Source organism: Solanum tuberosum, unplaced genomic scaffold (assembly GCF_000226075.1).
Source record: "Solanum tuberosum cultivar DM 1-3 516 R44 unplaced genomic scaffold, SolTub_3.0 scf00035, whole genome shotgun sequence".
Taxonomy (NCBI): Eukaryota; Viridiplantae; Streptophyta; class Magnoliopsida; order Solanales; family Solanaceae; genus Solanum; species Solanum tuberosum.
The window spans coordinates 1,997,744-2,002,818 of record NW_006238963.1 but is presented as its reverse complement, the minus strand read 5'-3'; positions in this window follow the sequence as shown (position 1 = coordinate 2,002,818).

Sequence of the window (5,075 nt, the reverse complement as noted above, 5' to 3'; positions counted from 1 at the left end):
CAATACTCAAAACTCAATGATATTACTCATCTCAAGAATGCTCAATTAATAGATTCATGCTGAAATATAGACATAAACGAATCAACTCAAGAATCTCAATACATAAACATATAGGAACTCAACTATTAGGAATAGAACTCAAAACTCAATATCAACTCATCTCAAGAATACTCAAATCTAAGGGTATAACCCTAGATTAAACTTTTACTGACTGAATTGAGATGCAAGGCATAAGGACGAACTCAGTCCATCACTATGAATAACCTTACATACCTGGAAGAACAAAGTTCTTAAAGAATTTTGAAGAAAAACTTGATTGAAAGACTTGAAACCCTAGCTTGAAGAAGAACAATCAAGAAAACATTTCTTGAGATTTATGAATTAGTTTCTTGAAATCTCTATGGCTGGCCAAGAATTATGATTTTCATTAATGATTCATAATTGTATGGTGAAATTTGAATTGTAAAGAATGAAATTCTTGTAGAAAGACTTACCTTGAAGAAGAATCTTGAAAAAGATTGAAAGAATCTTGAATGGAAGTCTTTTGCTTTGATTTTTCCTTAGTGGTTTGCCTTAGGATTTGAGAGAGAAAAGAATGAGGGATTAAGAGATGAAAACTTGATTGGTATGGGCCTTTAATTAGTCAAGAAACTCATATGGTTTTCTTAAAGGTAAAAAACAAAAATGACCATTTTTAATGTTTTCCTGTCGGCTAATTCGTCACTGCACTGTATTAGGTTACTAAAATGGTCATAACGTTTTACTTGAAACTTAGATTGACATAAATTTGGTGATGTTGGAAATAAGATCTAAATAATTTTAATATGATAGGTTATGTGCCACGTAAATCCTTATATTCTAAGACATATGGTCATTTGAAGTTGACCCAAGTAAAATCTTTCATTAAAACTTAATCGGTATGAAAGCTTTCAACTCACCTTTGTGCTAGGGGATAGTGACCTTAATTAATATCCAAATTAATTCCCACACTAAAGAATTGACCTTTACACATATGGGAAAAATTTAAGAATCACCTGATACGACCTTACATGTAAATGAAAAATAGTTTGAGCCTTAGCTTATAAATTTTTGGGGTATTACAGAAACTACTACATGTCGTAGTATGGACCCGTAGAATGAAATTTTGAGCCTTAAAATTTAATAAAATTTCACGGATGCGATCTACGGTCCGTAGATCAAACCACGAACCGTAGATGACCGCGTGGAAGGTTTTTGTCAACTTTTTAAGAGGGATAGTTCAGTCTTTTCCCACCCATTCTAAGCCTAAATCTCGATATTTTTACACATAAATAAGGTTCTAAACAATATTAATCGAACATATTACTCTCATTAATACTTCCAAGTCTTAGAGCAAGGATCCAAGAAGAGAACGTTTGGATTTTCAAGCGTTCTTTCAATTTCGTCAAGAACTTTGTTCTTCCAGGTATATAAAGCTACTCATAGTGATGGACTAAGTTCGTACTCACATCCGACATCTGAATTCATTTAGGATCCAAGTGGAGAAAGTTAAGGTTTTCAAGCGTTTCAATTTCATCAAGAACTTTGTTCTTCCAGGTATGTAAAGCTACTCATTGTGATGGACTAAATTCGTCCTCACACCCTACATCTAAATTTATTCATTAAATGGTTATGATGAGAGTTTTATCTATAGTCTCTTGAAATTCGAATTTAGTTGTGTTTCTTATCGTGAATTTCAATTCCTTAAACGTTGAGATTTTGATTTCTATTATGCATATTGAATTCTAAATTGTTGTTCATGTTTGGGAGAAGGCATAAGTATCCCCCTAGACTATGACCGAAATCCCAGAGACACACCTTAACTAAACTAAGGTCATATTACCCCCTGAACTCATTTTATATATAATATTGTACAACTTTTGGCTTATGTGGCACACTCCATGATTCCACGCAGTTGAGGCGCGTGAGATATGTTTGGATGCCACGTAGCCAAAAAGGTGTACAAAATTATAAAAAAATGAGTTCAGGGGGGTAATAGGACCTTAGTTTAGTTAAGACGTGTCTCTGAGATTTGGGTCATAGTTTAGGGAGGTACGTCTACCTTTTCCCTTCATGTTTCATATCACATGAACCATATTTGTTTATAAAAGGCATGTTTATAAAGATTATTATATAAGATTTCTTATACATCAATTCCACACTTGATAGATAAGTCCATAAGTATACATTTAAATGCATGTTTTGGAAAGAATTTTTAAAGAAAGAATCAAATGATCTCATACATACTATTTGGCAGTTGAGAAAGAGAAAGAGTATAATTGATTTTCTTTCGAACAGTACTTCAGTAAAAAAAAGTGAAAGTAAAGTAAAGAAATAGTCTTTTTCTAAGTAAAAGGCGATTGAGCATAACTGATATGATTTATTTTGGGAGTAGTATTGAACATCAATTTGGGTAAGAGTTTATTTTTAACTCAAAGTCCCATATAACTGCATAGCCAGCATTGGATAGGATCACACCGAATTTTCCAGCGACTCCTCATTGCCTCAACAAGGCTTGATCGATGGGTCCATAGTTATAGTTGACATACTATACCCCGACGAAGTATAGAATGACCCTTGCAACGTGGGTGAAACATTGTATCATCGTTAGGCTCATAGTGATGATTTTCGGTTAGAGAAACTCCCCACAGAGTAAAGTTTTCTACTTTCATTTTGCTTATATTGCATACCTTATTGTAAAGTACAAATATTTTTCACTACTTGATCATACATTATTTTGCTCGATATGTATCTAGTCATCAGTGTGGTTATTGCATTACTCATCAATATTATGTACTTGTACATTTAGGGGTCGTTTGGTAGAGTGTATTGGAGAAAATAATGCTTGCATTAGCTTGATGTATTATTAGTACCTTGTTTGGTACACATTTCTAACCTATGCATAACTAATGATTGTATTAGTAATACACTCTATTGTGTATTGAAAAGTGTATTACTAATACCATTTATTTCTATGCATTATTAATGCAATGAGTTCTAATGCATGCATTAACATTATTAAAGACACAATTGCCCTCAAAATCTTTTTTTACATCCTTTCCATTATATTTGTTGAGGGTATTTTTGTTAAACAAATATTTTTCTTAAAAAACTAATGTAATGCATAATATTTTTAGTTACACCAAACCAAACATTGCATAAAAAATAATCTTATCATAACTAATGCAAGCATAACTAATACAAGCGTTACTAATGCAAGCATTACTAATACACTATATTTTGCATTATTCTTATACACTCTACCAAACGACCCCTTAATGTACTAATGTTATTCGACATGTATCTTTTTATGATGCAGATATAGGCGTTCAGGATCATCAACAAGCACTGTGTTGAGATCACTTTACATATATTGTCAGCTTTTGGTGAGACCTCTTTGCTTCCAGAGGGCCCCATTTCTATATTCTGTTTTAGTGGTATTTGAGGTGTCGTGGGTCTTGTCGCAACACCTATCTTAAATAATAGAGATTTCATGGATAGACAAAGTTAGGAAAATTCGAATATTTTTATTGAAACTTATCATTTATGTAAAGTATTTTTAGACAATGTTTTAGAATTTCTTTAAATAATTTAAATGCGCATCTATTAAAGCTTCCACATATTCCATAGAGTCATGTGAATCATAGTTAGCCAGGTCAAGAGTTCGCTTGGAGCCAACAATGGTCTCCAAGTGCCGACCACCTCTAGGAGTAGGCTCGGGGTGTGACACTTGTAATCATTCACTTTTATATCACTTGTATTCATTCTCTATTGTATCATTTGTTACTAGTTTGTATCACTTATATTCATTTGATTTAATGTTTGTATCAATGCATACAATCTTGATGTATACAATCACGGTAGATTTATGCATTCATATTTGCTTTATCGACACATAAGTAATGATAAATTATATGTATCATTCAACAAGTAATATATTCCTCCTCGTACAACAAAATACAATGAAGATACATGCAAACAAAAAGAAGGTCTGTTGAAAATACCCACAAGCACCCAAAAAAGTGTATTCATCCACCAACGTCCAGAAAATGGCAGATACATGTATTATGAGGTTCACTTATGATATCTAATTGTGTATACATTAGATAATAATTGTCATCACAAATTTCAACCATACCCCCTATATATATATATATATATATATATATATATATTGGTTGAAATTTGTGATGACAATTATTATCTAATGTATACACAATTAGATATCATAAGTGAACCTCATAATACATGTATCTGCCATTTTCTGGACGTTGGTGGATGAATACACTTTTTTGGGTGCTTGTGGGTATTTTCAACAGACCTTCTTTTTGTTTGCATGTATCTTCATTGTATTTTGTTGTACGAGGAGGAATATATTACTTGTTGAATGATACATATAATTTATCATTACTTATGTGTCGATAAAGCAAATATGAATGCATAAATCTACCGTGATTGTATACATCAAGATTGTATGCATTGATACAAACATTAAATCAAATGAATATAAGTGATACAAACTAGTAACAAATGATACAATAGAGAATGAATACAAGTGATATAAAAGTGAATGATTACAAGTGTCACACCCCGAGCCTACTCCTAGAGGTGGTCGGCACTTGGAGACCATTGTTGGCTCCAAGCGAACTCTTGACCTGGCTAACTATGATTCACATGACTCTATGGAATATGTGGAAGCTTTAATAGATGCGCATTTAAATTATTTAAAGAAATTCTAAAACATTGTCTAAAAATACTTTACATAAATGATAAGTTTCAATAAAAATATTCGAATTTTCCTAACTTTGTCTATCCATGAAATCTCTATTATTTAAGATAGGTGTTGCGACAAGACCCACGACACCTCAAATACCACTAAAACAGAATATAGAAATGGGGCCCTCTGGAAGCAAAGAGGTCTCACCAAAAGCTGACAATATATGTAAAGTGATCTCAACACAGTGCTTGTTGATGATCCTGAACGCCTATATCTGCATCATAAAAAGATACATGTCGAATAACATTAGTACATTAAGGGGTCGTTTGGTAGAGTGTAT